Genomic DNA, 25,589 nt, shown 5'->3' with positions numbered 1-25,589 from the left:
CTTAGGTCTAATTAGGTTAAAGACTGGAATTTCTCTTGAAACCTATTCAATACAATATTTTAACATGCTAGGATACCCTTGACAGGCGCAAAATTCACAACAAGGACAATGAGTGTCAATACTTAGACAAATTTAGGATAGACATCTTGTGAAACAATATCGGGAAATCTAGTTTTCATAAGCTGGTAATCTGAGGGCACACATATCAGCCAAGAAGAGAGATAAGCACACACACCTCTGCGAGCTGCACCTATCAGACATTTATGGCATATCCTGTAAATGTTGAGATTATAAAATCTATTCCTGTTTTACATAAAAAAAATAAAAACATTAACATTACCAATATGATTTTTTTTTTTTTTTTTTTTAAGTGTTGTGTCAGGAAAACACGACTACTCATCTATTGAAACAGTGCCACTCTTGTCTACAGGCTGTGTCTGGTATTGCAGCCCCATTCAAGTAAATAGAGTTAAGCTCCAGTGCCAGACACAGCTCATAAGTGGTACAGTTTGCTGAAAACTATTTCTATTTAATGAAAAGAATTCAATTTCTGATTTACAGTAGCTACAGTATATGTTTATGTTTGACTGGGTAAAAAAGAAAAGACTAGAAACCCCTTATGTTAGCCAAATACAAAGTGTGACGGATGAAATCCTCTTACATTGCCATGCTTCTAAACTCTTTTATGCATAGATGGCAAAATTTCAAATACGACGGTATCTTATTCTGTACAAATTGAAATCTGGTACAGATTTGCTCTGAGCTTTTGCTTCTTCGCACTGTCACATTATGAACCACATCATAAAATTTAATCAAGTATTTCAAAACTGATTTGCCTTGGGGAGATTTAGAGATCTAACACTGTCCAGTGGCTGCAAAATGTACAGGAAGGCATCTGCTGTCTTGTACACTTTGGTATACTGTGACTAGAGATGAGTGAATTTCCGGTCATTCCATCATAATAGAAGTCTATGGGCTGCATAACGGATCTGTCCTGGTTTCCATTATGCAGGCGAGGACTCCTCTGCATAACGGAAACAGGACAGATCCGTTATGCAGCCCATAGACTTCTATTATGACGGAATGAATAACGGAATGCCTCTAAAGGCATTCTGTTATGTATACCGTCATAGAATTGCGTTATTGTCCGTGGTAACGGAATCCATAATGCAATTCGCCTTTTACCAGTAAACGAAGCGTGAACGAATTTCAAAATATGAAATTCGCTCATCTCTAACTGTGACCATGATCACCGACGATGCCTAAAGGACATTTAGCCCTGGGTCGTTCTTTTAATGAACAGATTCAAAATTTCATGTATTCCAAATGTAATTTTAACAGAATAAAAACTATTCCTCGAGTCTCAAGTACATCCACATGAGTCTCATGAGTATTTAACTTTTCTAAAAGAGATAGCTAAATTAAAGAAACCCTTCAGGAAAAGCATATTCACCAAGTTGTGCCTAGCGCAGTGCCTTGAGAGGTGATGCATCACACAGGGATCTAAAGACCACCAAAAAGAATGCCTGTGTCGTGCACAATCCTTCAGATCTGCACTAGGGGCAAATTGTATAGTGAAATTGCTTCTGAATTCTGGTGCACGTTCCGAGTGCTCCATATATAAGTGTTCAGAAAAAAAAAATCACATTTTTTTCCTAAAATGGCTGCTGCACATGTTAGGACATGGAGGAAGGAACTCTGGGAAGGAGGGATCACCCACAATTCCATGCATGCAGCCAATCAGCAGCCAGCCAGCTCTGTGATGTCACAGCCCTATAAATAGCCTCAGCCATCTTGGATTCAGCCATTTTCCAGTGTACTTAGTGCAGGGAGAGACGTCAGCAGGCGCTAGGGACAGTGGTAGAAAATACTTTAAAACTTTAATTTTGTTGTATATCAGATCAGAAAAAGGATAGGGAGAAATGATTCCACAGCATTGAAGCAGAACAGTATTCAGTAGGGGAGTTTACAGCCTGGGTAATAGGAACAATCCTATTACACCTTGCTGCACTGACTGCGGATCCAAACTGCCATTATACAGCTCTGTAATTCCAGCAAACCGTTCTTGTTATTGGGGTGCAAGTGCTGTTTGATACAGGGTTTATTACAAGTAAATATTTCTATATCTTATTTGCCCTTGTGCGGTACAGTATTCTAAGCCATTTTTTTTTCTTGTATTAGTGGGGAAAAAGGGCTTATTAGCAGTTGTGTGGTGAAGCGAGAAAATTCCAGCCCTTTTTGTTGTGTATTAGTGGCAAAAAATATATATTATTTGGCGTTCAGAGGTGTAGTTATATGTTCTAAAGCCTTTTGTGGCGTGTATAAGTGGAAAAAAGTAAGGGCCTATTTGCTGTTCAGCTGTGTAGTTATATGTTCTAAAGCCTTTTATGGCATATACAAGCAGAAAAAATAAGGGACTATTTGCCGTTCAGAGGTGTAGTTATATGTTTTAAAGCCTTTTTTGGCGCGTATTAGTGGCAAAAAAATATATATTTTTTGCCGCTCAGCCGTGCAGTTACATGTTTTAAAGCCCTTTTTGGCATGCATTAGTGGCAAAATTATATATTTGCCATTCAGTGGAGCAGTTATGTGTTCTAAAGCCCTTTTTGGTGTGACTTTTTTGAGGTGTTTTAATTTCCTTTTATTTATGCATTTGATCTAACAGTATGTCAGACAAAGAAGTGCCAGGCCCTGCATAGGGGAGTGGCAGAGGCCTTAATGTTTCTGGCGTAGGTACAGATCACAGCAGAGTAAGGGGGCGTGGCAGCAGGAGTCTCAGAGAGAGGCCTGAGTTCCCTGTGTCATCTAGCGGTCGTGTCTTGACAAGCAACCCAGTGGTGCTTGAATGGTTGACTCTGTCATCCACTTCGTCCCAAGTGACATCAGACACCCCTAGCCAAGAGTCGGTGGGTTTGTCAGACACAACCCTTAGTTGGTATGGCCCGGGAGCAGGCCCTGTGCCCTCACCTGTCCTCAACCTGCCTCTGTCCTTTTCTGTTCCCTCAGCCAGAGAACTATTATATGCTGTGGGCTCAGCTCCACTATATAGCAAAGATGAGCTACTAGGGAGCTGGGTGAATTAGGGACTTCATCATCATCGGGAGAAGAGGGTGGCAACTTCCCTGTGATGCAGCGGCGGAGCTAGCAAGTCGCTAATGTGGCCAGGAGTCAGCAGGGTGGCAGCAGTGGGAGGTCGGGAGCTAAACCTGCCCGGGGTAGACCACCCACTTCATAGGAGCCTACATGCAAGGAAAATAGTGGTGCAGGGGTTCACGGAAGCAGCGGAAATAGCAGTCAGTCAGTTCGGAGTGTTAGGGGTAAAATCACCTACTAGGGGGTGTGGCAGTCTTTTGTTAAGCCGCCGGAGGAGGTAAACATGGCCATTTGTAGAATCTGTGGGCAGAAGGTGAAGCGTGGCCAGGGTGCCAATGTTGGCACCACGGCCCTGCATCAACATATGCTGCTTTGCCATGCAATGGCCTGTGGGAACCGTGGCTCCGATGTGGTGGTCCAGCCTGTTGCAGCAACCACTGCATCACCCAGTGGCATGCACCTGATTTCAGGCAGTCAAGGCTCCAGCACCTCAGATGAATGGAGCTGTCTGTCCCTCCCATCATTTGCTGGTCCTGATGCTCCTGCTCCTCCTCCTACTCCTCGTCAGACATTCCATCAGCAATCGATCACTGAAGCGATTGCCAAGAGACAACAGTATACGTGCACTCATCCAACGGTGCAGAAGCCGAATGTGCTCCTGGCCAAGTTGCTGGTGCTGCAGACCCTCCCTTTCCAAGTGGTGGACTCTGCACCTTTCAGAGAACTGATGGCTTGTGCTGAGCCGAGGTGGAGAGTCCCAAGCCATAATTTCTTTGCCAAAAAGGCAGTACCAGCCCTGCACAAATATGTAGAACAGAAGGTGGACCAATCCTTGAGCCTGTCAGTGTCTGCCAAAATGCACAGCAGCGCCGACGTGTGGAGCTGCAACTATGGTGAGGGACAACTCATTTCCTTTAAGGCCCACTGGGTGATTGTGGTTCCTGAAAAGCCACACCAGCACTTGGCCAGGTGACGCTGCTTCCGCCTCCACGTTCTGATGCCATTGGTCCTGCGACAATGTCCACCTCTGCCTCCTAATCCTCCACCGTGTCCTTAGCCTCCAATGTAGGGATAAGTCACAGTACCCCTCCATCATACCACATGTGCAGGGCACGGGGGTGTCACGCTGTTCTGCACCTCGTTTCCCTAGGCGAACTGAGTCACACACGGGATGAACTGCTCCATTTCCTTCATCAATCAATCGAATCCTGGCTTTTTCAACAGGAAGAATATGGTGTTGGTGCTGCGTCAAGAAGGGCTGAGCCATGCAACCTTCATGGCACACGTGTTCAATCTGGTTGTCAAGCGGTTCCTGAAGTTTTTCACCCATCTGCAAGACATCCTAAAAATGGCCAGAAAACTTTGCATGAACTTCAGCCACTCGTACACAACCAAGCACACCCTCCTTTAGCTGCAGCGCAAGAATGGCATCCCCGAACATAGGCTGATATGCGACATTGGAATTCCACCCTCCATATGTTGGACCGATTGTACGAACAGAGAAAGGCCATAAACAATTTCTTGATAATACAGGCAGACAGAGGAACTCCCCTGTGTAATTTCAATGTTAGCCAGTGGCAGCTCATGCGTGACACCTGCCACTTTATTTGTCAGTTGCCAGGACTACAGGATGAACAACGTCATTCCACAGCTGGTGAGGGGACTGGAGATGTTGAGCTAAGATCTCACGGCCACATGAGTCCTGTGGGGGCTGAACTGGAGGAGGAGGAGGACATTGGAACACAAGCAATGGATGGTTTTTCTACACATGTGACAGGAGAGGAGGAGCAGAAGCAGCCAGAGGAGCTACAGGGCGATGAGGAAGATGAGGCAGATTACCCAGACACACCCTGGCAGTATGCAGTGGAGATGGAGGCAGGGAGTCTCGCCAAGTCACTTGCACAAAGGCCCAATGCATGCTCACTTGCTTGTGTAGTGACAGCCGACGTGTCACCATTCGGCAGAGGGATGACTTCTGGCTCTCCACTTTGTTGGACCCTCACTACTGGTCCAAAATGGAGGCCTTTTTTACACCCGTTGATAGGGAGGACAAACTGAACTACTATAGAGACATCCTATGTAGTCAGTTGGCTGCTGCCTATCTGCGCCACAATCCATTATCTCACAGGTCTGACCGGGGGGTCCTCTGCGCTCGTGTTCCTCTGCCATGGCTGCTATGGCAGGGTGGGGGTGTAGGAGCAGTTCCAGCTCCATCAGCAGCATCTTTAGTCTAGAGTCGCTGATTAGCAGCTTTCTTCACCCGCCTAGTGAAGAAACTACTCAACAGCAGCAGCAGCTAGACCTGGAGCAGGACCTGAACCAGCACCCTGCCAGCCCACATTGAAGATCCGCTGGCCTACTGGGCAGACAAACTGGATTTGTGGCCGCAACTGAAAGAGTTTGCTCTGGAAAAGCTGTGCTGCTCAGCCAGTAGTGTGGCATCAGAGCGGGTGTTTAGTGCGGCGGGGGCCATAGTTACCCCAAGAAGAACTCGCCTGTGCACTTAAAATGTGGAGAGACTGACCTATGGCAAGATGAATCAGGCGTGGATCAGCCATAATTTCCTCCCACCAATGCCTGATGCATCAGACTAGATCATACCTGCCTCAGCTACTATTTTGAAGCTGCCACCCGCCTGATGCCACACACATCTGATGCCAAGTGCTCCTTCTTTCACCCATCATCTACAGCTGGTACCGGTATTGCCACCCACCTCCCCACTCTGTCACGAGTCACTCTGTGGATTCCTGATGCTGATGCCACCTCTACACTATGCCACCTTGCCACTCTGTGGTCTCCTGATGCTGCTGCCACCTCCACACTATGTCACCTTGCCACTTTGCGGTCTACTTATGCTACTGCCACCTCCACACTATGTCACCTTGCCACTCAGTGTGGAGGTGGCAGCATTAGCATCAGGAGGCCACATAGTGGCAAGGTGACATAGTGTTGAGGCAGCAGCATCAGGAGACCACAAAGTGGCAAGGTTACATAGTGTTGGGATGGCAACAGCATCAGGAGACCACAATGTCACCTTGCCACTCTGTGGTCTCCAGATACTGCTGCAACTTCAACACTATGTCACCTTGTGACTCTCTGGCCTCCTGATGCTGCTGTTGCCACCTCCACATTGTAATTGTGCCACGCTGTAGCCTCCTCCTGACGCATCTGCCACCACCTCAACACTCTGTCATTGTGCCACTCTGTGGACTCCAGATGCTGCTGCCACCTCCACACTGTCATTGTGCCACCTTAAAAAATTTCAATTTCCTGTCTGCAGAGACCCTTTATAGTGGTGTAGAACACTGTGCCTTTCAGTAACACGCATAGGAAGCCTGCTGTGGTAGTGAAACAATACTGTGAGTTAGTATGACATGCAGATGACAGGCGTTGCTCTTAGGCCTGTTTCACACAAGCGAGTTTTCTGCGTGGGTGCAATGTGTGACCTGAATGCATAGCACCTGCACTGAATCTTGACCCATTCATCTCAATGGGTCTGTGCATCAGTTTTGTGTTGCGTGAAAAATGCATCATGTTCTGTAGGGCTCATGCACACGACCGTATGGCTTTTTCAGTGTTTTGCGGGCCGTTTTTAACGGATCCGTTATTACATTTTTTGTTTCACTGGTGTTTCCGGTTCCGTTCCTCCGTATGGCATATACAGCATACAGTAATTACTGATGTTGTTTGTAAACCTTCCGTTTTTTTTTATCACGCACGTTAAGAACGCATCAAAAGGCATTGCATCCATGTGAAAAAAACTGAAGGCAATCGCAGACAAAACTGACTGAACTTGCTTGCAAAATGGTGCGAGTTTCACTGAACGAACCCTGAACTCATCCGGCGCCAATCCGCCACGCTCGTATGAAAGAGGCCTAAGACTGCATTCACACAATCAGTGTTTGGTCACTGTTCGATCAGTGATTTCCATCAGTGATTATGAGCCAAAACCAGGTGCAGGTCAAAAAAACAAAAACAGGTGCAAATTCTTCTATTATTCCTTGCCTCTTTGTAGCCTCTACTCTTGGTTTTACCTCACAGTCACTGGTGGAAATCACTAATCACTATTTTCGCATTTACCACTACAGCAGCTTTTAAAGCACTGATACTAACTGAACATCAAAAAACACTACCCCAATAAACTCTATTTGAAGAAAAGTGTAAGCAGAAAATGATGCTTAGATATGAGGATGTATTGTATATGCACAGAATGGCATTCCTGTACATTTAACACATTACTTTATTTTGTGAATATATTTCTAGGTCAAGATCCTTTTATGCAAAAACTACTAGTATTAGGTTTAGGCCTCATGCACACGACCGTATGTATTTTGAGGGCAGCAAAAAATGAATCTGCAAACAATACGGATGACATTGTGTGCATTCCGTATTCTGTAGAACGGAACAGCTGGCCCCTAATAGAACAGTCCTATCCTTGTCCATAATGCGGACAATAATTGGACATGTTCTAATTTTTGCGAAACAGAAATACGGACATACAGAAACAGAATGTACACAAAGTACCTTCCATTTTTTTGTGGACCCATTGAAATGAATGGTTCCGTATATGGTCCGCTAAAATAACGGAACGGACATGGAAAGAAAATATATTTGTGTGCATGAGCCCTTAATGTGTAGTTGCATTAAATGTGTTGTGTGCATATCTAAATATATTAAATTTTTTGCTACGAGTGAAGGCTATTATACAGACACCTAGAAACATACAGATGCTTCGACTCATGTTACTATTATGAGTAAGTGCGCTTCAACAATGTTATTCATGCCATTCCCACCCGTCTTTGTGCTATCTGTGCATTATTTGTTCCTAAGAACAAAACAGAAGACTGGGGTGCTACCCTTGTATAAATCCGCCATTAAAGGGTTTCTACCACTTAGGTGTCACATATTTAGCTGTCAGACACTAGCGATCCGCTAGTGTCTGCTCTGGCCAACCATCCTAATATAATTGCTTCTGGGGCGGTGGTTTGGCTAAAAAAACTACTTTTATTAATATGCTAATGAGCCTCTAGGTGCTATGGGGGCGTCATTAGCACCTAGAGGCTCCGTCTACCTTCAGAAACTGCCGCCGCCAAGCGCGTCCCTCCAGCCCGCCTATCTCCTCCTGAATGCGATCGTATGTATTCTGCGCATGCGCAGTGAATGTCTGACCGCTTCCTTGCTCAGACATCTCCACTGCGCCTGCGCGATGACGCCATAGTGCTCCGAGGAACAGGCGCAGTGGAGATGTCTGAGCAGGGAAGCTGTCAGACATTCACTGCGCATGCGCAGAATACAGGCGCTCACAAGGAGGATCGCATTCAGGAGGAGATGGGCGGGCTGGAGGGACGCGCTGGGCGGCGGCAGTTTCTGAAGGTAGACGGAGCCTCTAGGTGCTAATGACGCCCCCATAGCACCTAGAGGCTCATTAGCATATTAATAAAAGTAGTTTTTTTAGCCAAACCACCGCCCCAGAAGCAATTATATTAGGATGGTTGGCCAGAGCAGACACTAGCGGATCGCTAGTGTCTGACAGCTAAATATGTGACAGCTAAATATGTGACACCTAAGTGGTAGAAACCCTTTAAAGTGTCACGTCCCCGATAAGACTAGGCTCCTTACCAGAAGGTATTGTGCAATCCTGCACACAACACCAAATCAAAGCAATATTCCTCTGAGGTCAAGGAGAACCAGACCTTTCCACCAGCGCTTTTAATAGAGGCTGGAAGTAGAGTCACACAGAGAACACACAAAGACCCGGTTGAACTGCACTACATATTCAAAAAAATTATTATTTTGTTTTAAATTAATCAAATGTAAATAAAATACACAAGCTACATGTTTCAGCAATGGTCCACTGCCTTCTCAGACTTGTTTAGGTAGATACAAACTGACTACATCTTCTTGAACCTGAAATGGCAGTCTTTGGCACATATAACGGTTCAGTTTTTTTTCCAGGACTGTTATTCATGGCAAGACTTTTTTTCCTGTCATGAATAACAGAAAAAAAGCAGAACCGTTATATGTGCCCATAGACATGTATTAAGACTGAGCAAAAAGGAATGCCTCCTAAATGTTTCCGTTTTGCATTCCATCCTAAAAAAAATTATATTCCATTATAATTTTGCTATAATGGAACTCAATAATAGAATTTATAACGTGAATGCGAGCCCGCCCTAAATTATATTGTCATTCCTAAGGTTGTTCCCACGTTCATCAAGTCCGTTGATTAGCTACAAATACTGAGTCACAAGTACAAATAGTGTCATATAAGACAATCTCATATAGGACAGATTTAGTTTGCAGCTGAGGATTACATGGTAAATTTGAAGGAACGCACAACATACTAGAGGTACTTACTGCTGTTGTAATATGTTTAATCCTATCCTTTGAAGATTTGTATTGTCAAATCACACTACTGTATGTACATGTTATAGAAAAAGATAAAAATAGTGCATGTCCTTTGTAAGTATGCTGCATGAGCTTGCTGCACTGAGAAGGGCTGCTGTGTGCCAAGTGTGCTTAACTAGAGGCATTTTGAAGCAGTCCGTGTTTTTTTATTCTAGATAAATACCTTTACTTGCAGGGTACCTCCTGCTGACGCTGCCACCCTGACTGTTTTTTTTTTTTTTTTTAATATGGCTCCTACGCCCCGCTGTGTGTTAATACTGAGCATTGGTACAGTGAGGAGGAGGCACCAGGGTTTCTCAATGGGGGTCTCCTTCTCCCTGGCTGTACCGCAATCCAATCACAGCGGAAAGCGTCACAGCCAGGGAGAAGGAGACGCCCAATGTCGATTCACATACAAGCAGGAGCTCTGTACAGTATTAGAATGTATTGGCTCAGACGAGCCAAAGTTATTGCTTCGCAAAGTCTTGCGAGACTTCACGTAATAACTTCATAAATTAATTTGTACTGTAAAAAAACATTTCCCGAACTCTGGTTCGGTTCCAAGGTTCACTCATCCCTAATTACTATACTCAAGAAATACATCCAGGCCCCTCTGGAACTCTTTTATTGTACTCACCATCAGCACCTCCATATTCTCACTGCTCTTACTATAAAGAATCCTCTTCTATATTTGTGTACCAACCTTCTTTCCTGTAGATGTAGATGGGACCTCATCACAGTCACAGTCCTGGCTATAAATAGATGATGGGATAGATCTCTGTACTGTCCCCTGATCTATTTATACATAGTAATTAGATCTCCCCTCAGTCGTCTTTTTTCTAAAATGAATAACCCTAATTTTGATAATTTTTCTGGGTACTGTAGCCCCCCCATTCCAGTTATTACTTTAGTTGCCCTCCTCTTAACTCTCTCCATCTCTGCTAAGTCGTTCTTGTTCACAGGAGCCCAGAACTGTACACAGTACTCCATGTGGGGTCTGACTAGTGACTAGTGGCAGGACTGTGTTCTCACCATCTCCATCTATGCACCGTTCGAAGCACCCCATGATCTAATTGGCCTTGGCGGCAGCTGTCTACCACTCATTTCTACAGTTAAGTTTGGTGTCCACTAAAATTGATCTCTTACAAAACCTTCAAACAGTTTACCCACAACAGATGTTAAACTCACCATCCTATAGTTTCCAGGCTCTGCGTTTGACCTTTTTGGCACCACATTTGCTAAGCACTAATCCTATAGAATGCTCCCTGTCAATATAGACTCCTTAAATATCCGAAATAATTCTCTTAGGATACGTATGCCATCTGGTACAGTCAATTTTATCTATTTTAATATTTTTAAGATGCCTCTGCACTTCTTCCTGGGTCAGACAGGGCACTTTTAATGGGGAGTTTACTCTGATACTCTGTATTTTCCTCAGTGAGTGCAGTGGAGAAAAAAAGATGTAATAGCAGTGCTTTCTCCCCATCGCTCTCTAAAACCTCTCCCTCATCACTCTGTAAAGGGCCAACACTTTCAGATTTAAACGTTTTCCCATTTATATAATTGAAGAACATTTAGGATTAGTTTTATTCTCTTTGGCAATCAATCACTCTGATGCCAGCTTTGGTGCTTTTATTTGACTTTAACATATTTTATTTTTTTCCTTATATTTTGTCAAGGCTTTCTCGCTACCTTCCCGTTTTAGTGACTTAAATGTTTTCTTTTTTGTCATTTTATTGCTTTCTTTACATTTCTATTTATCTACATTGTTTTTTTTTTTTCATGTTCTTTACTCATTTATTCTCTTAAAGTATGTACCTCTCAAAATTAAAGTTTGGAGGACTTTAAAAATATCCCATTTTGTGGCTGTACTTTTATTTTTTAGGATTTTGACCGAGTTAGTGAGGCTGCTCTCTTAGCTGGTCAAATTTAGTTTTTTTGACATTAGGTATTTTTGTGCCTCCTTGAAGAAACACTCTTTTGAATAACAATTGTGAGGTTATTATTTTATGTTTACTATTTCCCAGGTGTCCCCCAACCTGCACATCTGTTGTTCTGTCAGGTCTATTGGTTAATACTAAGTCTAGTATGGCCGTCCCTCTAGTCGGGTCCTGAACCAGTTGGGAAAGGTAATTGTCATTGGTTATTGCCAAGAACATGTTTCCTTTAGAAAATGTACAGGTTTCAGTTTCCCAGTGTATATCTGGGTAGTTAAAGTCCCCCATAACTTAATTCTTCATTATGATATGCCGCATCACCTATCATCTTTAGTAGTATATTTTCTGTGAACTCTTGTATATTAAGTGGTTTATAACAAACTCCTCAGTATTTTATTATTGTTTTTGCCTCCATGTATCTCTACCCACAGTGACTCCACATGTTCATGTCCCTCACTTATATCTTCCTGGACTGTGGGCTTTAGACAGAACTTTACATAAATGGAAACCCCTCCCCCTCCCTGATTTGTAGCCCTGTATGTTAACTGCCCAGTCACAGCAATCATCCAGCCATGTCTCAGTTATTCCCACTATGTCATAGTCCTCCTCACACATCACTAATTCCAGTTCACCAGTTTTACTAGTCAGGCTTCTAACATTAGTATAATATATATATATATATATATAAAAAAAAAAAAAGAAAAGATGAGCAGCACACAAATCCAGGAGGTGCAATTCCTTGAGATGGACCGCGGACTATGATCCAATTAGGTATATATAAAAAAAGAATCCAAGGCAGCACACAGGTATCCGTGAAAAGCAAAGGGTATTTTATTCACCCATATGTGAACAGCAATGTTTCAGCTCTCTCTATGGAGCCTTTGTCAACCCATGTCTTGACAAAGGCTCCATAGAGAGAGCTGAAACGTTGCTGTTCACATATGGGTGAATAAAATACTCTTTGCTTTTCACGGATACCTGTGTGCTGCCTTGGATTCTTATATATATATATATATATATATATATATGAGCTTTTTGCATATATTTTTTACCCTACACCTTACTGTACCTTGTTAACTGTTCTAGTGCCTTCCTCTATTCCTGCTCCAGCTTCCTTTAATGTAATTACCCTCCTCCAGTCCCTAGTTTAAACACTCCTTCAACATTCAAGCCCTCTTCTCCCCCAAAACACCTGCACCTTCCTCATTGAGGATAGAGCTGTAGCCGACCGAGAAATTGGCCATGTTTTTAAGGAACCCAAACTCCTCCTTCCTACACCAGTTCTTGAGCCACTTGTTAATCTCCCTAATCTCCCGCTGCCTTTCTGGCATAGCTCATGATATAGGTAGCATTTCAAAGAATTCTACTGTTTTAAACAGCAGGCATGTGGGACTAATGTATGCGATTGCTGAGAACATTAAACGTCTCAGATACTATGGTCAAAGGTGACCACGGCATCTGGTAGGTTAGAACCTGGGAACGCACACTTCCTGCCGTGCATTGGCTCCCCCTAGCGAGGATTAGGGTAGCTGTAGTGTGTGGCAGCCTCCATCCTCCAGGGCTCCATCGGGACATAGTGTATTTCTGGTTGATTTCAAAATCTAATGCATTAGAGTCTATGAGAAGCAATCTGATGATTGCTTGTTATAATTCCTTATGGGAACTATTAAAAAGTGCAAAACAAAAAAAGGTTTTTAAAAATTAAGAAATATAAAAATTCTAATCACCCTCCCTTCCCCCCAAATCAAAATCAACATACATAAACAATACATAGCAAGTAGAGTTGAGCGAACACCTGGATGTTCGGGTTCGAGAAGTTCGGCCGAACATCCCGGAAATGTTCGGGTTCGGGATCCGAACCCGATCCGAACTTCGTCCCGAACCCGAACCCCATTGAAGTCAATGGGGACCCGAACTTTTCGGCACTAAAAAGGCTGTAAAACAGCCCAGGAAAGAGCTAGAGGGCTGCAAAAGGCAGCAACATGTAGGTAAATCCCCTGCAAACAAATGTGGATAGGGAAATGAATTAAATTAAAAATTAAATAAATAAAAATTAACCAAAATCAATTGGAGAGAGGTTCCATAGCAGAGAATCTGGCTTCCCGTCACCCACCACTGGAACAGTCCATTCTCAGATATTTAGGCCCCGGCACCCAGGCAGAGGAGAGAGGTCCCGTAACAGAGAATCTGTCTTCATGTCAGCAGAGAATTAGTCTGCATGTCATAGCAGAGAATGAGGCTTCACGTCAGCCACCACTGCAACAGTCCATTGGCATATATTTAGGCCCAGCACACACACAGGCAGAGGAGAGGGGTCCCGTAACAGAGAATCTGTCTTCATGTCAGCAGAGAATTAGTCTGCATGTCATAGCAGAGAATCAGGCTTCACGTCACCCACCACTGCAACAGTCCATTGGCATATATTTAGGCCCAGCACCCAGGCAGAGGAGGGAGGTCCCGTAACAGAGAATCTGTCTTCATGTCAGCAGAGAATTAGTCTGCATGTCATAGCAGAGAATGAGGCTTCACGTCAGCCACCACTGCAACAGTCCATTGGCATATATTTAGGCCCAGCACACACACAGGCAGAGGAGAGAGGTCCCGTAACAGAGAATCTGTCTTCATGTCAGCAGAGAATTAGTCTGCATGTCATAGCAGAGAATGAGGCTTCACGTCAGCCACCACTGCAACAGTCCATTGGCATATATTTAGGCCCAGCACACACACAGGCAGAGGAGAGAGGTCCCGTAACAGAGAATCTGTCTTCATGTCAGCAGAGAATTAGTCTGCATGTCATAGCAGAGAATCAGGCTTCACGTCACCCACCACTGCAACAGTCCATTGGCATATATTTAGGCCCAGCACCCAGGCAGAGGAGGGAGGTCCCGTAACAGAGAATCTGTCTTCATGTCAGCAGAGAATTAGTCTGCATGTCATAGCAGAGAATGAGGCTTCACGTCAGCCACCACTGCAACAGTCCATTGGCATATATTTAGGCCCAGCACACACACAGGCAGAGGAGAGAGGTCCCGTAACAGAGAATCTGTCTTCATGTCAGCAGAGAATTAGTCTGCATGTCATAGCAGAGAATGAGGCTTCACGTCAGCCACCACTGCAACAGTCCATTGGCATATATTTAGGCCCAGCACACACACAGGCAGAGGAGAGAGGTCCCGTAACAGAGAATCTGTCTTCATGTCAGCAGAGAATTAGTCTGCATGTCATAGCAGAGAATGAGGCTTCACGTCACCCACCACTGCAACAGTCCATTGGCATATATTTAGGCCCAGCACCCAGGCAGAGGAGGGAGGTCCCGTAACAGAGAATCTGTCTTCATGTCAGCAGAGAATTAGTCTGCATGTCATAGCAGAGAATGAGGCTTCACGTCAGCCACCACTGCAACAGTCCATTGGCATATATTTAGGCCCAGCACACACACAGGCAGAGGAGAGAGGTCCCGTAACAGAGAATCTGTCTTCATGTCAGCAGAGAATTAGTCTGCATGTCATAGCAGAGAATGAGGCTTCACGTCAGCCACCACTGCAACAGTCCATTGGCATATATTTAGGCCCAGCACACACACAGGCAGAGGAGAGAGGTCCCGTAACAGAGAATCTGTCTTCATGTCAGCAGAGAATTAGTCTGCATGTCATAGCAGAGAATGAGGCTTCACGTCACCCACCACTGCAACAGTCCATTGGCATATATTTAGGCCCAGCACCCAGGCAGAGGAGGGAGGTCCCGTAACAGAGAATCTGTCTTCATGTCAGCAGAGAATTAGTCTGCATGTCATAGCAGAGAATGAGGCTTCACGTCAGCCACCACTGCAACAGTCCATTGGCATATATTTAGGCCCAGCACACACACAGGCAGAGGAGAGAGGTCCCGTAACAGAGGATCTGGCTTCATGTCAGCAGAGAATCAGTCTGCATGTCATAGCAGAGAATCAGGCTTCACGTCAGCCACCACTGCAACAGTCCATTGGCATATATTTAGGCCTAGCACACAGGCAGAGGAGAGAGGTCCCGTAACAGACAATCTGGCTTCATGTCAGCAGAGAATCAGTCTGCATGTCATAGCAGAGAATGAGGCTTCACGTCAGCCACCACTGCAACAGTCCATTGTCATAAATTTAGGCCCAGCACCCAGGCAGAGGAGGGAGGTCCCGTAACAGACAATCTGGCTTCATGTCAGCAGAGAATTAGTCTGCATGTCATAGCAGAGAATCAGGCTTCATGTCAGCCACCACTGCAACAGTCCATTGGCATATATTTAGGCCTAGCACACAGGCAGAGGAGAGGTTCATTCAACTTTGGGTAGCATCGCAATATAATGGTAAAATGAAAATAAAAATAGGATTGAATGAGGAAGTGCCCTGGAGTCCAATAATATATGGTTATGGGGAGGTAGTTAATGTCTAATCTGGACAAGGGACGGACAGGTCCTGTGGGATCCATGCCTGGTTCATTTTTATGAACGTCAGCTTGTCCACATTGGCTGTAGACAGGCGGCTGCGTTTGTCTGTAATGACGCCCCCTGCCGTGCTGAATACACGTTCAGACAAAACGCTGGCTGCCGGGCAGGCCAGCACCTCCAAGGCATAAAAGGCTAGCTCTGGCCACGTGGACAATTTAGAGACCCAGAAGTTGAATGGGGCCGAACCATCAGTCAGTACGTGGAGGGGTGTGCACACGTACTGTTCCACCATGTTAGTGAAATGTTGCCTCCTGCTAACACGTTGCGTATCAGGTGGTGGTGCAGTTAGCTGTGGCGTGTTGACAAAAGTTTTCCACATCTCTGCCATGCTAACCCTGCCCTCAGAGGAGCTGGCCGTGACACAGCTGCCTTGGCGACCTCTTGCTCCTCCTCTGCCTTGGCCTTGGGCTTCCACTTGTTCCCCTGTGACATTTGGGAATGCTCTCAGTAGCGCGTCTACCAACGTGCGCTTGTACTCGCGCATCTTCCTATCACGCTCCAGTGCAGGAAGTAAGGTGGGCACATTGTCTTTGTAGCGTGGATCCAGCAGGGTGGCAACCCAGTAGTCCGCACAGGTTAAAATGTGGGCAACTCTGCTGTCGTTGCGCAGGCACTGCAGCATGTAGTCGCTCATGTGTGCCAGGCTGCCCAGGGATAAGGACAAGCTGTCCTCTGTGGGAGGCGTATCGTCATCGTCCTGCCTTTCCCCCCAGCCACGCACCAGTGATGGGCCCGAGCTGCGTTGGGTGCCACCCCGCTGTGACCATGCTTCATCCTCATCCTCCTCCACCTCCTCCTCATCCTCGTCCTCCTCGTCCTCCAGTAGTGGGCCCTGGCTGGCCACATTTGTACCTGGCCTCTGCTGTTGCCAAAAACCTCCCTCTGAGTCACTTCGAAGAGACTGGCCTGAAAGTGCTAAAAATGACCCCTCTTCCTCCTCCTCCTCCTCCTCCTGGGCCACCTCCTCTTCCATCATCGCCCTAAGTGTTTTCTCAAGGAGACATAGAAGTGGTATTGTAACGCTGATAACGGTGTCATCGCCACTGGCCATGTTGGTGGAGTACTCGAAACAGCGCAACAGGGCACACAGGTCTCGCATGGAGGCCCAGTCATTGGTGGTGAAGTGGTGCTGTTCTGTAGTGCGACTGACCCGTGCGTGCTGCAGCTGAAACTCCACTATGGCCTGCTGCTGCTCGCACAGTCTGTCCAGCATGTGCAAGGTGGAGTTCCACCTGGTGGGCACGTCGCATATGAGGCGGTGAGCGGGAAGGCCGAAGTTACGCTGTAGCGCAGACAGGCGAGCAGCAGCAGGATGTGAACGCCGGAAGCGCGAACAGACGGCCCGCACTTTATGCAGCAGCTCTGACATGTCGGGGTAGTTGTGAATGAACTTCTGCACCACCAAATTCAGCACATGCGCCAAGCAAGGGATGTGCGTCAAATTGGCTAGTCCCAGAGCTGCAACGAGATTTCGCCCATTATCACACACCACCAGGCCGGGCTTGAGGCTCACCGGCAGCAACCACTCGTCGGTCTGTTGTTCTATACCCCGCCACAACTCCTGTGCGGTGTGGGGCCTGTCCCCCAAACATATGAGTTTCAGAATGGCCTGCTGACGTTTACCCCGGGCTGTGCTGAAGTTGGTGGTGAAGGTGTGTGGCTGACTGGATGAGCAGGTGGAAGAAGAGGAGGAGGAAGCCGAGAAGGAGGAGGTGGCAACAGGAGGCAAAGAATGTTGCCCTGCGATCCTTGGCGGCGGAAGGACGTGCGCCAAACAGCTCTCCGCCTGGGGCCCAGCTGCCACTACATTTACCCAGTGTGCAGTTAGGGAGATATAGCGTCCCTGGCCGTGCTTACTGGTCCACGTATCTGTGGTTAGGTGGACCTTGCCACAGATGGCGTTGCGCAGTGCACACTTGATTTTATCGGATACTTGGTTGTGCAGGGAAGGCACGGCTCTCTTGGAGAAGTAGTGCCGGCTGGGAACAACATACTGTGGGACAGCAAGCGACATGAGCTGTTTGAAGCTGTCTGTGTCCACCAGCCTAAATGACAGCATTTCATAGGCCAGTAGTTTAGAAATGCTGGCATTCAGGGCCAGGGATCGAGGGTGGCTAGGTGGGAATTTACGCTTTCTATCAAATGTTTGTGAGATGGAGAGCTGAACGCTGGCGTGTGACATGGTTGAGACGCTTGGTGACGGAGGTGGTGGTGGTGGTGTTGGTGGTACATCCCCTGTTTGCTGGGCGGCAGGTGCCAACGTTCCTCCAGAGGCGGAGGAAGAGGCCGAGGCGGCAGCAGCAGAATAGGCCGAGGCGGCAGCAGCAGAAGAGGTAGCAGGGGGAGCCTGAGTGACTTCCTTGGTTTTAAGGTGTTTACTCCACTGCAGTTCATGCTTTGCATGCAGGTGCCTGGTCATGCAGGTTGTGCTCAGGTTCAGAACGTTAATGCCTCGCTTCAGGCTCTGATGGCACAGCGTGCAAACCACTCGGGTCTTGTCGTCAGCACATTGTTTGAAGAAGTGCCATGCCAGGGAACTCCTTGAAGCTGCCTTTGGGGTGCTCGGTCCCAGATGGCGGCGGTCAGTAGCAGGCGGAGTCTCTTGGCGGCGGGTGTTCTGCTTTTGCCCACTGCTCCCTCTTTTGCTACGCTGTTGGCTCGGTCTCACCACTGCCTCTTCCTCCGAACTGTGAAAGTCAGTGGCACGACCTTCATTCCATGTGGGGTCTAGGACCTCATCGTCCCCTGCATCGTCTTCCACCCAGTCTTGATCCCTGACCTCCTGTTCAGTCTGCACACTGCAGAAAGACGCAGCAGTTGGCACCTGTGTTTCGTCATCATCAGAGACATGCTGAGGTGGTATTCCCATGTCCTCATCATCAGGAAACATAAGTGGTTGTGCGTCAGTGCATTCTATGTCTTTCACCGCTGGGGAAGGGCTAGGTGGATGCCCTTGGGAAACCCTGCCAGCGGAGTCTTCAAACAGCATAAGAGACTGCTGCATAACTTGAGGCTGAGACAGTTTCCCTGGTATGCATGGGGGTGATGTGACAGACTGATGGGGTTGGTTTTCAGGCGCCATCTGTGCGCTTTCTGCAGAAGACTGGGTGGGAGATAATGTGAACGTGCTGGATCCACTGTCGGCCACCCAATTGACTAATGCCTGTACCTGCTCAGGCCTTACCATCCTTAGAACGGCATTGGGCCCCACCATATATCGCTGTAAATTCTGGCGGCTACTGGGACCTGAGGTAGTTGGTACACTAGGACGTGTGGATGTGGCAGAACGGCCACGTCCTCTCCCAGCACCAGAGGGTCCATTAACACCACCACGACCATGTCCACGTCCGCGTCCCTTACTAGATGTTTTTCTCATTGTTATGGTTCACCACAACAACAAATATATTATTTGGCCCAATGTATTGTATTCAAATTCAGCGGGATATAAATTTGAGGCCTAGTATTTAGGCGCTGGGTGACCGGTATGGATTTAGTGACAGAATTAGACTTGGAAATGCACAGAAGCGTGTGTGTGAAGTTATTCTGAATGACCCTATGTGCACCTTCAATATGATCTACCCTTTTAGGGATAGATTTCAAATAGCTCTGATATAGCAGAAACGACTAAATTATGAAATTGCTAAATTGGGAATTGTATTTCAACCCAGAACAAAAAATGTGCTTTGACGGACACTAAATAACTTTCCCAGACACAACAGGACAGCGGTAACGAGAGATTTAGCGGGATATAAATTTGAGGCCTAGTATTTAGGCGCTGGGTGACAGGTATGGGTTTAGTGACAGAATTAGATTTGGAAATGCACAGTAGCGGGTGTGTGAAGTTATTCTGAATGACCCTATGTGCACCTTGAATATTATATACCCTTTTAGGGATAGATTTCAAATAGCTCTGATATAGCAGAAACCACTAAATTATGAAATTGCTAAATTGGGAATTGTATTTCAACCCAGAACAAGAAATGTGCTTGAACGGACACTAAATAACTCGCCCAGCTACAGCACTAAGGACAGATTTAGCGGGATATAAATTTGAGGCCTAGTATTTAGGCGCTGGGTGACAGGTATGGGTTTAGTGCCAGAATTAGACTTGGAAATACACAGTAGCGGGTGTGTGTGAAGTTATTCTGAATGACCCAATGTGCACCTTGAATATTATATACCCTTTTAGGGATAGATTTCAAATAGCTCTGATATAGCAGAAACCACTAAATTATGAAATTGCTAAATTGGGAATTGTATTTCAACCCAGAACAAGAAATGTGCTTGAACGGACACTAAATAACTCGCCCAGCTACAGCACTAAGGACAGATTTAGCGGGATATAAATTTGAGGCCTAGTATTTAGGCGCTGGGTGACAGGTATGGGTTTAGTGCCAGAATTAGACTTGGAAATACACAGTAGCGGGTGTGTGTGAAGTTATTCTGAATGACCCAATGTGCACCTTGAATATTATATACCCTTTTAGGGATAGATTTCAAATAGCTCTGATATAGCAGAAACCACTAAATTATGAAATTGCTAAATTGGGAATTGTATTTCAACCCAGAACAAGAAATGTGCTTGAACGGACACTAAATAACTCGCCCAGCTACAGCACTAAGGACAGATTTAGCGGGATATAAATTTGAGGCCTAGTATTTAGGCGCTGGGTGACAGGTATGGGTTTAGTGCCAGAATTAGACTTGGAAATACACAGTAGCGGGTGTGTGTGAAGTTATTCTGAATGACCCAATGTGCACCTTGAATATTATATACCCTTTTAGGGATAGATTTCAAATAGCTCTGATATAGCAGAAACCACTAAATTATGAAATTGCTAAATTGGGAATTGTATTTCAACCCAGAACAAGAAATGTGCTTGAACGGACACTAAATAACTCGCCCAGCTACAGCACTAAGGACAGATTTAGCGGGATATAAATTTGAGGCCTAGTATTTAGGCGCTGGGTGACAGGTATGGGTTTAGTGCCAGAATTAGACTTGGAAATACACAGTAGCGGGTGTGTGTGAAGTTATTCTGAATGACCCAATGTGCACCTTGAATATTATATACCCTTTTAGGGATAGATTTCAAATAGCTCTGATATAGCAGAAACCACTAAATTATGAAATTGCTAAATTGGGAATTGTATTTCAACCCAGAACAAGAAATGTGCTTGAACGGACACTAAATAACTCGCCCAGCTACAGCACTAAGGACAGATTTAGCGGGATATAAATTTGAGGCCTAGTATTTAGGCGCTGGGTGACAGGTATGGGTTTAGTGCCAGAATTAGACTTGGAAATACACAGTAGCGGGTGTGTGTGAAGTTATTCTGAATGACCCAATGTGCACCTTGAATATTATATACCCTTTTAGGGATAGATTTCAAATAGCTCTGATATAGCAGAAACCACTAAATTATGAAATTGCTAAATTGGGAATTGTATTTCAACCCAGAACAAGAAATGTGCTTGAACGGACACTAAATAACTCGCCCAGCTACAGCACTAAGGACAGATTTAGCGGGATATAAATTTGAGGCCTAGTATTTAGGCGCTGGGTGACAGGTATGGGTTTAGTGCCAGAATTAGACTTGGAAATACACAGTAGCGGGTGTGTGTGAAGTTATTCTGAATGACCCAATGTGCACCTTGAATATTATATACCCTTTTAGGGATAGATTTCAAATAGCTCTGATATAGCAGAAACGACTAAATTATGAAATTGCTAAATTGGGAATTGTATTTCAACCCAGAACAAGAAATGTGCTTGAACGGACACTAAATAACTCGCCCAGCTACAGCACTAGGGACAGATTTAGCTGGATATAAATTTGAGGCCTAGTATTTAGGCGCTGCGTGACAGGTATGGGTTTAGTGACAGAATTAGACTTGGAAATACACAGTAGCGGGTGTGTGTGAAGTTATTCTGAATGACCCAATGTGCACCTTGAATATTATATACCCTTTTAGGGATAGATTTCAAATAGCTCTGATATAGCAGAAACCACTAAATTATGAAATTGCTAAATTGGGAATTGTATTTCAACCCAGAACAAGAAATGTGCTTGAACGGACACTAAATAACTCGCCCAGCTACAGCACTAGGGACAGATTTAGCTGGATATAAATTTGAGGCCTAGTATTTAGGCGCTGGGTGACCGGTATGGATTTAGTGACAGAATTAGACTGGGATATGGCCAAAAAATAAACAGACTATTGCTGGTTAAATGCACTTGGTGTGACAGCTTCACCCTGATGTAGGCTTTAGCCAAAAAACAACCACACCATTGAGGGTTAAATGCACTTGGTGACAGGCGCAGCTTGCCCCTGATTTAGTATATGGCCAAAAAATGAACAGACTATTGCTGGTTAAATGCACTTGGTGTGACAGCTTCACCCTGATGTAGGCTTTAGCCAAAAACAACCACACCATTGAGGGTTAAATGCACTTGGTGACAGGCGCAGCTTGCCCCTGATTTTGTATATGGCCAAAAAATGAACAGACTATTGCTGGTTAAATGCACTTGGTGTGACAGCTTCACCCTGATGTAGGCTTTAGCCAAAAAACAACCACACCATTGAGGGTTAAATGCACTTGGTCGCAGCTTGTGCTGGCGCACCACAAGACACAAAATGGCCGCCGATCACCCCAGAAAAATGTGACTGACAAACGGTCTGTGCAGCCTAAAAACAGTGAGCAATTGAGGATCAGCAGCTCAATGATCCACAGCTGCAGATCGATCAGTTAATCAAGTCCTTTGGAGGAGTTAATCTGCCTAATCTCGCCCTACTGTCGCAGCCGCAACCTCTCCCTACGCTAATCAGAGCAGAGTGACGGGCGGCGCTATGTGACTCCAGCTTAAATAGAGGCTGGGTCACATGGTGCTCTGGCCAATCACAGCCATGCCAATAGTAGGCATGGCTGTGATGGCCTCTTGGGGCAAGTAGTATGACGCTTGTTGATTGGCTGCTTTGCAGCCTTTCAAAAAGCGCCAAGAAAGCGTCACAAAAGCGCGAAGAAAGCGACGAACACCGAACCCGAACCCGGACTTTTACGAAAATGTCCGGGTTCGGGTCCGTGTCACGGACACCCCAAAATTCGGTACGAACCCGAACTATACAGTTCGAGTTCGCTCATCCCTAATAGCAAGTAAAAGAATACAGAGGCTCTACTGTCAGCAATCCACGGATTGGTGCTCTCTCCAAATGGCAGTACCTATTGCCAGAAATATTGGATATACTATAGAGGTATCAGGAAGTGGAGCGCACTCAAATGACTGGGTATATATACAATCAATTGCAAATTTAAATTATAGAGGATTATTTATTATGCTTAGCATATATAGAATATATAAAATATGCAAAGTATATAACACCACTGCGTCTTGCAATAGCAGCAGTGTCTTGGCCACAAAATAAAAATTAAAAATTAAGTGCAGTCAATTGGACTATGTATATCCCCCAGGATTATAAATTACCTACTCATACAGGTGATCAATCTGTATGGCGGTAATCGCACAGCACACAAATATAATATTGTATTACGAAATAGAGATAAAATCGAGATAAATAAAGTCACATGATATTTAGATCTTAAATCACATAAAGGACTGATGATTAGGGATGAGCGAACTCGAACTGTATAGTTCGGGTTCGTACCGAATTTTGGGGTGTCCGTGACACGGACCCGAACCCGGACATTTTCGTAAAAGTCCGGGTTCGGGTTCGGTGTTCGTCGCTTTCTTGGCGCTTTTGTGACGCTTTCTTGGCGCTTTTTGAAAGGCTGCAAAGCAGCCAATCAACAAGCGTCATACTACTTGCCCCAAGAGGCCGTCACAGCCATGCCTACTATTGGCATGGATGTGATTGGCCAGAGCACCATGTGACCCAGCCTCTATTTAAGCTGAAGTCACATAGCGCCGCCCGTCACTCTGCTCTGATTAGCGTAGGGAGAGGTTGCGGCTGCGACAGTAGGGCGAGATTAGGCAGATTAACTCCTCCAAAGGACTTGATTAATCGATCGATCTGCAGCTGTGCATCATTGAGCTGCTGAAATTCAATTGCTCACTGTTTTTAGGCTGCCCAGACCGTTTGTCAGTCACTTTTTTCTGGGGTGATCGGCGGCCATTTTGTGTCTTGTGGTGCGCCAGCACAAGCTGCGACAAAGTGCATTTAACCCTCAATGGTGTGGTTGTTTTTTGGCTAAAGCCTACATCAGGGTGAAGCTGTCACACCAAGTGCATTTAACCAGCAATAGTCTGTTTATTTTTTGGCCATATACTACATCAGGGGCAAGCTGCGCCTGTCACCAAGTGCATTTAAACCTCAATGGTGTGGTTGTTTTTTGGCTAAAGCCTACATCAGGGTGAAGCTGTCACACAAAGTGCATTTAACCAGCAATAGTCTGTTTATTTTTTGGCCATATACTACATCAGGGGCAAGCTGCGCCTGTCACCAAGTGCATTTAACCCTCAATGGTGTGGTTGTTTTTTGGCTAAAGCCTACATCAGGGTGAAGCTGTCACACCAAGTGCATTTAACCAGCAATAGTCTGTTTATTTTTTGGCCATATATTACATCAGGGGCAAGCTGCGCCCGTCACCAAGTGCATTTAACCCTCAGTAGTGTGGTTGGTCAAGCTGTCACACCAAGTGCATTTAACCAGCAATAGTCTGTTTATTTTTTGGCCATATACTACATCAGGGGCAAGCTGCGCCCGTCACCAAGTGCATTTAACCCTCAGTAGTGTGGTTGGTCAAGCTGTCACACCAAGTGCATTTAACCAGCAATAGTCTGTTTATTTTTTGGCCATATACTACATCAGGGGCAAGCTGCGCCCGTCACCAAGTGCATTTAACCCTCAGTAGTGTGGTTGGTCAAGCTGTCACACCAAGTGCATTTAACCAGCAATAGTCTGTTCATTTTTTGGCCATATACTACATCAGGGGCAAGCTGCGCCTGTCACCATGTGCATTTAACCCTCAATGGTGTGGTTGTTTTTTGGCTAAAGCCTACATCAGGGTGAAGCTGTCACACCAAGTGCATTTAACCAGCAATAGTCTGTTTATTTTTTGGCCATATACTACATCAGGGGCAAGCTGCGCCCGTCACCAAGTGCATTTAACCCTCAGTAGTGTGGTTGGTCAAGCTGTCACACCAAGTGCATTTAACCAGCAATAGTCTGTTCATTTTTTGGCCATATACTACATCAGGGGCAAGCTGCGCCTGTCACCAAGTGCATTTAACCCTCAGTAGTGTGGTTGGTCAAGCTGTCACACCAAGTGCATTTAACCAGCAATAGTGTGGTTATTTTTTGGCCATATCCCAGTCTAATTCTGTCAGTAAATCCATACCGGTCACCCAACGCCTAAATACTAGGCCTCAAATTTATATCCTGCTAAATCTGTCGTTACCGCTGTACTGTTCTGGCTGGGCAAGTTATTTAGTGTCCGTCAAAGCACATTTTTTGTTCTGGGTTGAAATACAATTCCCAATTTAGCAATTTCATAATTTAGTGGTTTCTGCTGTATCAGAGCTATTTGAAATCTATCCCTAAAAGGGTATATAATATTCAAGGTGCACATAGGGTCATTCAGAATAACTTCACACACACGCTACTGTGCATTTCCAAGTTTAATTCTGTCAGTAAATCCATACCGGTCACCCAGCGCCTAAATACTAGGCCTCAAA

At 45.5% G+C, this 25,589-nt stretch overlaps 1 protein-coding gene across 1 annotated transcript in view; it reads left to right on the top strand.

The window, feature by feature from the left end:
* MTNR1A (melatonin receptor 1A) overlaps positions 1-25,589 on the top strand; it is a 293,246-nt gene that overhangs the window by 203,895 nt on the left and 63,762 nt on the right. The gene's annotated exons all lie outside the window — the stretch shown is intronic.

The sequence above is a fragment of the Bufo gargarizans genome, chromosome 1 (assembly GCF_014858855.1).
Source record: "Bufo gargarizans isolate SCDJY-AF-19 chromosome 1, ASM1485885v1, whole genome shotgun sequence".
Taxonomy (NCBI): domain Eukaryota; kingdom Metazoa; phylum Chordata; class Amphibia; order Anura; family Bufonidae; genus Bufo; species Bufo gargarizans.
This window is presented reverse-complemented; position numbering and strand designations above follow the sequence as displayed.